The sequence below is a fragment of the Triticum dicoccoides genome, chromosome 1B, assembly GCF_002162155.2.
Source record: "Triticum dicoccoides isolate Atlit2015 ecotype Zavitan chromosome 1B, WEW_v2.0, whole genome shotgun sequence".
Taxonomy (NCBI): Eukaryota; Viridiplantae; Streptophyta; class Magnoliopsida; order Poales; family Poaceae; genus Triticum; species Triticum dicoccoides.
Window position 1 is genome coordinate 326,816,585 of NC_041381.1, and position 11,769 is coordinate 326,828,353.

Below are 11,769 nucleotides of genomic sequence, written 5' to 3' on the forward strand. Positions count from 1 at the left end.
ACTTTATATTGCCACTTGTGACAAGGACCTTTATTATGCAGTCCGTTGCTTTTATTTCTTCCATATCACAAGTTTGTATAGAGCTTATTTTCTTCACACTAATAGATCATCATATTTAGAGGAGCAATTTTTATTGCTTTGCACTGATGACAACTTACTTGAAGGATCTTACTCAATCCATAGGCAAGTATGGTGGACTCTCATGGCAAAACTGGGTTTAGGGATGTTTGGAAGCATAAGTACTATCTCTACTTGGTGCAAAGAATTTGGCTAGCATGAGAGGGAAAGGCAAGCTCAACATGTTGGATGATCCATGACAATATAACTTCTACGGAGAAAACATAACCCATTATGTTGTCTTCCTTGTCCAACATCAACTTTTTAGCATGTCAAATTTTAATGGGTGCTCACATCACAAAAGATGTCCAAGATAGTATATTTATGTGTAAAACCTCTCTTTCTTTATTACTTCCTATTAATTGCAACAATGACCAAAACAATGTTTGTCAACTCTCAACAACTTTTATTCATCATACTATTTATGTGTGAAGTCATTACTCTCCATAAGATCAATATATGATCTTTTTATTTCTTTCTTTCTTTATTTTGTTTAATCCCCTCAAGATCATAGCAAGAAAGCAAAGCCCTTATCTGAAAACTACTCTTTATTATATATATATCTCACAGACTCGATTACATAGAGGGAACATAAAACAAAACTCAAAGCTAGATCAAACTAAAACTTTATTCTACTAGATCAAGATATAACCAAAAGGATCGAACTAGGAAAAACGGTAAAGATAAAGATGTGATGATGATACGATATCGGGGCACCTCCCCCAAGCTTGGCAGTTTCCAAGGGGAGTGCTCGTACCAATGTATTTAGATTTCTTTCTTTGGAGGTGGTGATGATGGAGTGGTTGATGAAGTAGGTTTGTCATCTATCTTACAAGGCATAGGCTCACCATCATAGAAAGATGAGCGGGTCTCCGGGATCATTGAATCTACAGCCAAACTCATCTTCTTGTCATAGTTTTGGTTTTGCAGGTCATAGATCTGGGCGTGGAGGTGTTTTCTAATGAACCCTGAAGATGGCTTCCTCAATGCTCTTGGGGTCCAGCTTGTGCTTGTTGGTAAACTTCGTGATCATCATGTGGTTGGCGTTGAGTCCATGTTCCACCATCCCTTGGCACTTGAAAACTTGCTGCTCCATTGCTTCGAGCCTTGCCTCCACGCTTTTGATCGTCTTCGGTTCCTCAACATCGCGGATGTGCAGCACCCCCTCATGCATCTCGATGGTTTGAGGGTGTTACAGCACCTCCGCGAGGTAAGGGTTGATGACCTTCTCGAAAAACTTGTCCCTGGGGGTGCTTGGAGATGTCATGGTGATGTAGATCTGTCAGAAAAACAGCTTGAACCAGGAAAAGAGGATTTTGTCATGGTACGGTGGTCAAAACCTTCGGGAGATTATATAGTGAATTTTTACTGACCATAAGAAGTACTGTGCAAGAAAACGGAGTCTGCAGGGCACACGAGGTGGCCACAAGGCCGGGGGCGCCCGGGAGGTAGGGCGCGCCCTCCACCCTTGTGGTGGCCTCGTGTCTCTTTCGGACTACTTTTAATTTTCCTAATTTTTTAAATATTCCAAAACAGAGAAAATTTAACATTGGAAACGTTTTGGAGTCGGTTTACTTACCGTACCATGTACCTATTCCTTTTCGGAGTCTGAAATGTTCCTGAAAGTGTCCCTTATGTACTCCTTCGGTGTTATGGTTTCAGTTATGTTGGTCTCAACATTTATGGGGGTACCCGAGATATAATGTCTGAGTCTTTGACCGTTTACCACCTTGCGGATTTGTGTCTTTGGCGTTGTTGGTTTTTATGGCACTGGAACGATAGACCTCCTTGATAATGTAAGGACCTTCCCATTTAGAGAGAAGTTTTCCTGCAAAAAATCTTAAACAAGAGTTGTATAGCAAAACATGATCACCTACACACTTTTGTATCCTCTTGTCATGCCATCTTTTACTTTTTCTTTAAACATTCTCATAGGCTTGGGTTCTCCATTCATCAAGTGAGCTAATGTCAGATAACCTCTTCTCACCGGCAAGTTTGAAATCATAATTGAGCTCTTTAATAGCCCAATATGCCTTATTTTATAGTTCAACAGGTAAGTGACATGCCTTTCCATAAACCATTTTATACGGAGACATTCCAATAGGATTTTTATAAGTAGTTCTATAAGCCCATAATGCATCATCAAGTTTCTTAGACCAATTATTTCTAAATCTATTATCAGTCTTTTGCAAAATTAATTTAATCTCTCTATTGCTTAATTCTACTTGACCACTAGACTGAGGGTGATTAGGGGATGCAATTCTATGATTAACAACATACTTAGAAAGCATGTTACGAAAGGCACCATGAATAAAATGTGAACCACCATCAGTCATTAAATATCTAGGGACTCCAAACCTCGGAAAAATAACTTCTTTAAGCATTTTAATAGAAGTGTTATGATCAGCACTACTAGTTGGAACAGCTTCTACCCACTTAGTAACGTAATCAACAGCAACTAAAATATGTGTATACCCATTAGAGGAAGGAAAAGGTCCCATATAATCAAAGCCCGAAACGTCAAATGGTTCAATAACAAGTGAATAGTTCATAGGCATTTCCTAACGTCTACTAATATTACCAATTCTTTGACATTGATCACAAGACAAGACAAACTTATGGGCATCCTTGAAGAGAGTAGGCCAATAGATACCGGATTGCAATACCTTATGTGCAGTTCTATCTCCAACGTGGTGTCCTCCGTAAGACTCGGAGTGGCACTTGCGTAGTATCTGTTCCTGTTCATGCTCAGGTACACAACATCTAATAACACCGTTTACTCCTTCTTTATAAAGGTGTGGGTCATCCCAGAAGTAACGTCTTAAATCATAGAAAAACCTTTTCTTTTCCTGGTATGTGAAACTAGGTGGTATAAATTTTGCAACAATATAATTAGCATAATCAGAATACCAAGGAGCATTATGAGAAGCATTTAAGACATTTAATTGCTCATCAGGAAAGTTATTGTCAATAGGTAGTGGGTCATTAAGAACATTCTCTAACTTAGACAAGTTGTGTGCAACGGGGTTCTCAGCTCCCTTTCTATCAATAATATGCAAGTCAAATTCTTGTAGCAAGAGAACTCATATAATAAGTCTAGGTTTAGCATCTTTATTTTCCATAAGATATTTAATAGCAGCATGATCAGTGTGAGTAGTTACTTTGGAATCAACAATATAAGGTCTAAACTTATCACATGCAAATACAACTGCTAAAAATTCTTTTTCAGTGGTGGCATAATTCCTCTAGGCACTATCTAGAGTTTTACTAGCATACTGAATACCATTTAATTTCTTATCAACTCTTTGTCCTAGAACAGCACCAACAGCATAATCACTAGCATCACACATAACTTCAAAGGGCAAATTCCAATCAGGTGGCTGAACAATAGGTGCAGAAATCAAAGCTTTCTTAAGTATTTCAAATGCTGCTACACAATCAGCATCAAAAACAAAAGGAACATCTTTTTGCAAGAGATTAGTGAGAGGCCTAGAAATTTTAGAGAAGTCTTTAATAAACCTCCTATAGAAGCCAGCATGATGTAGGAAACTTCTTATACCTTTGATATCTTTAGGACACGACATATTTTCAATAGCATATACTTTAGCTTTATCAACTTAAATGCCTCTTTCAGAAATTTTATGCCCCAAGACAATACCTTCATTAACCACAAAGTGGCACTTCTCCCAATTCAAGACAAGATTAGTTTCTTCACATCTCTACAAAACTCGATCAAGGTTGCTTAAGCAATCATCAAAAGAAGTTCCGTAAACAGAGAAATCATCCATGAAAACCTCAACAATCTTTTCACAAAAATTAGAGAATATAGCAGTCATACATCTTTGGAAGGTAGCAGGTGCATTGCATAGACCAAAAGGCATACGTCTATAAGCAAAGGTACCGAAAGGGCAAGTAAAAGTGGTTTTCTCTTTATCTTCTTTTGACAAAGGTATTTGAGAGAAACCAGAATACCCATCTAGAAAGCAAAAATGTGTATGTTTGGATAATCTTTCTACCATTTGATTGATAAAAGGTAGAGGCTAATGATCTTTTCTAGTAGCTTTACTCAATTTGCGGAAATCAATTACCATTCTATAACCTATAATAATTCTTTGAGGAATCAATTCATTCTTATCATTAGGAACAACAGTAATACCTCCCTTCTTAGGGACTCAATGAACATGACTTACCCATTGACTATCAGCAATAGGGTAAATTATACCTACCTCCAGAAGCTTTAGTATTTCATTTCTTACCACTTCTTTCATCTTAGGATTTAACCATCCTTGATGATCAACAGCTGGTTTAGCATCTTTCTCCAACTTAATTTTGTGCTGACATAGAGTGGGACTAATGCCCTTAAGATCATCGAGAGTATATCCAATAGCGGCACGATGCTTCTTCAGAGTTTTGAATAATTTCTTTTCTTCATGCTTTGAAAGGTTAGCACTAATAATAATATGATATATCTTCTTTTCATCAAGATAAGCATATTTCAAAGTCTCAGGCAATTGTTTAAGCTCAAACACGGGATCACCCTTGGGTGGAGGAGGATCCCCAAGGATTTCAACAGGCAAATTGTGTTTCAAAATAGGCCCTTGCTTAAAGAATACTTCATCTATTTCCCTTCTTTCATTCATAAACATATCATTTTCATGGTCTAGCAAATATATTTCTAAAGGATCATTAGGAGGCACGTCAATAGAGGCAAGACCAATAATTTCATCTTTACTAGGAAATTCTTTATCATGGGGTTGTCTACGAAATTTAGAGAAATTAAAATCATGAGATATATCCCCTAAACCAACAGTAACAATATCTTTCTCGCAGTCTATCTTAGCATTAACGGTATTCAAGAAAGGTCTACCAAATATAATGGGACAAAAATCATCTTGTGAGGAACCAAGAACAAGAAAATCAGTAGGGTATTTAATGTTCCCGCACAATACTTCTACATCTCTAACAATCCCAATTGGTGATATAGTGTCTCTATTGGCAAGCTTAATAGTAACATTAATATCTTATATCTCAGTCGGTGCAATATCATTCATAATTTCTTAAGGTATAAGAATTGCACTCACACTAGCACCCACATCATATAAGCCATGATAACAATGATCTCCTATTTTAACAGAAACTACAGGCATGCCAACAACAGGTTTATATTTATCTTTAGTATCAGGTTTAGCAATCCTAGCAGCTTCATTACAGGAATAAATAACATGCCCATCAATATTATCGATTAAGAGATCTTTGACCATAGAAATACTAGGTTCAACTTTAATTTGCTCTAAGGGTTTGGGTGTTCTAATATTACTTTTGTTGAGCACAGTTAAATCTTTAGCATGATTCTTTATTCTAACAGGGAATGGTGGTTTCTCAATATAAGAAGTGGGAACAATAGGATCAACATTATAAGTAATGGTTTCTTCTTAAACTTTAATAGGTTCTACTACTTTAACTTCAATGGGAGGATGATATTTAAACCACTTCTCCTTAGGGAGATCAACATGAGTAGCAAATGGTTCACAGAAAGAAGCTACTATCTCAGAGTCAAGTCCATATTTAGTGCTAAAATCGTGAAAAACATCGGTATCCATAAAAGATTTAACATAGTCAAACTTAAGTTTATACCTGACTCCTTACCTTCGTCGAGATCCCAATCTTCAGAGTTGCATTTAATTCTTTCCAATAAATCCCATTTGAATTCAATATCCTTCTTCATATAGGAACCAGTACAAGAAGTATCGAGCATGGATTGATCATTATGAGAAAGCCGAGCATAAATTTTTTGAATAATGATTTCTCTTGAGAACTCATGGTTGGGGCATGAATATAACATTGACTTAAGCCTCCCCCAAGCTTGAGCGATACTTTCTCCTTCACGAGGCCAAAAATTATATATATAATTCCGGTCACGATGAACCAGATGCATAGGATAAAACTTCTGATGAAATTCCAATTTGAATCAGTTGTAGTTCCATGATCCAATATCATCCAATAGCCTATACCATGTCAATGCCTTGCCCTTCAAAGATAAAGGGAAGACCTTCTTCTTGACAACATCCTCGGGCATACCTACAAGCTTAAATAATCCACAAACTTCATCCACATAGATTAGGTGCATTTCGGGATGTAATGTTCCATCTCCTACATAAGGATGAGCTAGCAGTTTCTCTATCATACCCGAAGGAATTTCATAATAAATATTTTTGGTAGGTGCAGCTGGTTGAGGAGCAACTAATTTTGGTTTCGGTCGAGGTGAAGATACCCCAAACAAACCCCTAAAGGATTATTTTCCATAGTAACAAGTGACAGTAAATTTCAACACACTATATAAATGTTTCATTACCAATTTCTACTTACTAAAGGCGCTTCACTCCCCGGCAATGGCGCCAGAAATGAGTTGACCCACAAGTATAGGGGATCTATCATAGTCCTTTCGATAAGTAAGAGTGTTGAACCCAATGAGGAGCAGAAAGAAATGACAAGTGGTTTTCAGCAAGGTATTCTCTGTAAGCACTGAAATTATCGGTAATAGATAGTTTTGTGATAAGATAAATCGTAACGGGTAACAAGTAATAAAAGTAAACAAGGTGCAAAAAGGTGGCCCAATCCTTTTTGTAGCAAAGGAAAAGCCTGGACGAACTCTTATATAAAGCAAAGCGCTCCCGAGGACACATGGGAATTGTTGTCAAGTTAGTTTTCATCATGCTCATATGATTCGCGTTCGTTACTTTGATAATTTGATATGTGGGTGGACCGGTGCTTGGATGCTGCCCTTCCTTGTACAAGGCTCCCACTTATGATTAACCCCTCTCGCAAGCATCCGCAACTACGAAGAATAATTAAGATAAACCTAACCATAGCATGAAACATATGGATCCAAATCAGCCCCTTACGAAGCAACGCATAAACCAGGGTTTAAGCTAATGTCACTCTAGCAACCCATCATCTACTTATTAATTATCAATGCCTCCCCCTAGGCCCAAATAATGGTGAAGTGTCATCTAGTCGATGTTCACATAACACCACTTGAGGAGAGACAACATACATCTCATCAAAATATCGAACGAATACCAAATTCACATGATTACTTATAACAAGACTTCTCCCATGTCCTCAGGAACAAACATAACTACTCACAAAGCATATTCATGTTCATAATCAGAGGAGTATTAATTATCATTAAGGATTTGAAAATATAATCTTCCACCGGATAAACCAACTAGCATTAACTACAAGGAGTAATCAACACTACTAGTAACCCACAGGTACCAATCTGAGGTTTTGGGACCAAGATCGAATACAAGAGATGAACTAGGGTTTGAGAGGAGATGGTGATGGTGAAGATATTGATGGAGATTGACCCCGTCTCGACGAGATGATCGATGGTGATGATGATGGCAATGATTTCCCCCTCCCGCAGGGATGTTTCCCCGGCAGAACAGCTCCGTCGGAGCCCCAGATTGGTTCTGCCCAGGTTCCGCCTCGAGACGGCGGTGCTTCGTCCCGAAATCTTCCTCTTGACTTTTTAAAGGGTAAAAGACACCATATAGCCAAAGATGGGAACCTGAGGCCTGCCAGGGGGCCCACAAGGTCGGGGGGCGCGCCGAGGGGGTAGGGTGTGCCCTCCACCCTTGTGGTTGGCTGGTGGCCCCCCTCTGGTTCTTTCTTCACCCAATATTTTTTATATATTCCAAAAATAAGCTCCATGAATTGTCAGGACTTTTGGAGTTGTACATAATAGGTCTCTAATATTTGCTCCTTTTCCAGTCCAGAATTCCAGCTGCCGGCGTTCTCCCTCTTCATGTAAACCTTATAAAATAAGAGAGAATAGGCATAAGTATTGTGAAATAATGTGTAATAACGGTCGAGAATGCAATAAATATCAATATAAAAGCATGATGCAAAATGGATGTATCACTTTCCTTAATGGGGAGTTGGATGAGGAAATTTACATGGAGCAGGCAGATCAAGAGTACCCGCGCATTCGCCTAACCCCGGGTTTTCTCGTTCAAAATGAAGATTTTTTAGAAAATAAGCCCAAAAAGCATCTGACCTTGAAAAGAATCACCAGTTACTTGATCAATCCCTGTGGTAAGTGGGAACGAATGTGACAACCGATGGTAGTAGGATTTCCACAGGTTGAGCTCCTTATCTTTTGACTTTTATAAGGATAGCCGAGTAGATATACTAGAATGGGATGAATCAAGCACGATAAATCACTAGGCATAGGGGAGTCGCAAAGAAGAGGAGTAATATATATATAAAGTTCACTAATTCGATTCATTTTGGAATCAGTGAGTGAACACGAAATCTCGTCTTGTTCCCCTTGGTTCCGAGTCGATTTCGCTTGTCGAAATCATTCAATCCATAAGTTTTTGTTTTTCGATCGGAATTTGGGTCAGCTGAAAACTTGGTTTCTCTTTCAAAAGTGGTGATGGTGTGGGTAAATTCAATCATATCTTGTTTCCCCTTTCCGAGGCAAATATCAGGGAAATCAGTGATTCATTTGGAGCTATTTTCTAACTGACTCATTGACATGAGAGATTGGATGTGATGCGCTAGTCACTCGTACTATAGCGGACAAAGGTCACCGGCAAACGTCCTTTCCACAATGGAACCTGGCACTACTGTTTGCCCTAAGGGCCGACCCACCTTTTCAGACAAACAGACACATGACATCACTATATTACACATTTTCGAGATAAGAAAGTGGAGAATGCACTCTTCCCTTTTTTACATTTTAAACTCATGTTCATGGTCTATTTTATTCCCAATTGTTGCCCGCGTGAAAAGAAAGAAGAGAAATTGGGCCATGTTTCCCGAGAGAAACTGCCTTCACTCAGGCCAGCAGTCTTATACTTATAGTCGACTGCTCTATGACGATCTGAACTCTTTCCTGGGCTCTGCTTGCTCGTCTACGCTCCGACCAATTCAGTCAAAATTGAAAAAACAGTGTTTCCTTGAAAAAGTCTAAGAAATAGTAGTAGCAATCAAAAAGTGCACTTTTTCCATATATTTCAATTTATAGGGATTCCTATCTTTATCTCTATCCACAGAGATACCTATCTATATATAGAGAGATTTTTCTCAAAATTGATCTACACTATCCTCTATCCAGATAGATATGTCCCTATGAGCGACTAGGCTGGTCTTTTTTTATAGGTTTTGGCCACGTCCGTTTCCGATCCGAAGAGGAAGGTTTGGATCTTTAAATATTATGTCATGAGGGATGTGACCTATGTTAGGTCCATAAGATACTGCAGCTTTTGGTGTTCTATGATTCACCTCCGAATAATGAGTAGGTAGTTCGATCCTTTTGATTCTTATCTTCCTATTAAACGAGGATGGGAGCAATAGGTTGAATTACTATATAAAGAAGACTTTTTTACAAAAGGACTTATTGTTCGAGTAGGAAGATTTCGGTTTTTCTCCTTCCCTCTTTTCAATAAGAAGAATTATTTGAAATGAAACAAATTCCTCTTCATTCTTTGTGCTCAGCGAAGGAACTGCCTAAGCATACTTTTGCGGATCCAAACTTCTTTGTTCTTTCAAAGTCTTCTTCTTGCATATAAGAATGCAACTTTTGCAATTCCTTGGATTTGAGTAGTAACCGGCATCCCCTCTGAGTTGTGAGTAAGCGGAACCATTCTTTTTCTGTTCTTCTCCAGATTCTGGCTGGTAGGAATTTGCCTCTTCTTTTTCCAACTGATATGGCCGATAGGAATTTGCCTATGATTTTTCCAACTGATATGTCGATATAGAAAGATCTCCTTATTTCAAAACCGCGGGTTCTCGCGTCATTTTCTTTAAAAGATATTAGATCACCATGGGAAACTTTCATATGAGTAATGGTTACCCGTCCATTATTCAAACAAACCCTTCGATGACTTATTGTCTGCCTTGCTTGAGGAAGAGTGTCACTAAAATGGAGACGAACTGGAATCACGTCCGATCTTGTTTCTTGATTGAGTAAAGAAGGGATATATGAAGTTTGTTCTCTTCCTCTGTGCATCTCCCTTATGGGTAAATCCCCATAATAAAGAGACAACTTTCATGTAGTTTGTGATTTGATGTTACTGTCTAGATTTTCTCTCCGAGAAAGATTTCTTTTAATGGATCTCCTCTTTTTCCTCAATCTTCGGAGAATACGACGTTGGATTAGAGAAAGTTCTCTGTTCCGAACATTTCTTGGAAGTAGACAACACGTTTTAAATCTTAATGCTAGAATGGCATATTTCGTTGAATCAGTCTTTTTTGCCACATCGCGTATAAAGGGAATCGAACCAAACTCTTCCACGAACCCCCCATGAATGGCCCTCCCTTAATTCAATGAACTATGAGAATTCCTTTTTTTCATTTTTTTTCTTTTCAGTTCTTATAAGTCCTTGATATACTAGCAGAAACTCAATACTTGACCGACTACATCACAGTGCTCAGGTAAAGTGGCAGTGGTTGAAAGCGAGCGGAAAATGGTGAAAGAAAATCCAATTTAAATATCTCAATGTAAAAGGAAAATTGTTTCACTTTGAAAGGAAAGCTAGCTATATGAGATCGAAATCACTCTATCTACGATATTCATTGCACCATGATTGAAGGACAATGAGTGGCAGATTATATTCCCTTACTTCTGATCGATTGAGGAATCGTTGATAATGACACCATGTCTGTAGCATCTACTACTATTGCAAGGCCCGAGGCACGTGGGAGAATGTTTGTTTTTCTGGATCGGGTTAGAAGCAAGCAAACGTGTGATGTGGCGGGGAAGCCTAAAAGAAGCCTTTGGGAGGCAGTGTGGTGACGCATGTTTGACGTGTGGGAATTAACTAATCTAATGATATATTGGTAACTGCCTATGGGTCCGCACACCACTCCTTATGTTCAACTAAAAAGCCTTCCGGGTCGAATTTATTAAGAAATAATCAAAGATTACAATGCCAATGTGTTAGAATGTCAACGGGAGCTTTCACAAAGCCAAGTCGCAAATACAATGAAGAAGTGCTACTGCCAAGAGACGAAACCACGAATCCCGATTTAGAAGGTTCTGAGAAAGGCGAGTTAGTTAGCACATGAGAGCCATAAGAGCTCTCTAGGAGAGTGATTGCCCGGTGTGACTGATCCAATTTATATTCGCATTCAAGGCTCCACACGAGTGGTAAATTCCAAATAATATGTGGATATCTCGAAGAGAACCCCAATAGAACCATTTAGATACTTTGATGAGAACCAATAGAACCATAATGGTGAGCGCCGACCCCAGGTCAATTTATAGTTCTAGTCTACTGGCCCTAATTGACAGCCGCATTTATTACACTTTTACAAGACAAAAGCGATAGTGGTTAGAATGCGTTAGACTGGCCGATGCTATAGATTTGCTCCATCCAGAGTCACCCAAAAGGACCTTATCTATAGAATGATCGGTTTTATCCTCAAAGTCTTTCTAGCCCGCCCATGCCAAACTAGTCTTCTTTCAAAGATGTGGATCCAACAAAGGTGTAGATCCAATTAACAATTAACCGCAAATAAGGGTTTTAGGAGAGTCATTATCTCCCTATAGGCACACCGGTGTAAGAAACTCCTAAAGCTGGAAACACGATCTTGTTGCTTCTTCTGTTCTTGTGGATCCATGTCTGTGGTTAGCGAGGC

At 38.7% G+C, this 11,769-nt stretch overlaps 1 pseudogene; it reads right to left on the reverse strand.

Annotated features, from left to right (window-relative positions):
* Positions 1-9,282: 9,282 nt before the first annotated feature.
* Positions 9,283-10,389, reverse strand: LOC119304716 (annotated as a pseudogene).
* Positions 10,390-11,769: the final 1,380 nt, after the last annotated feature.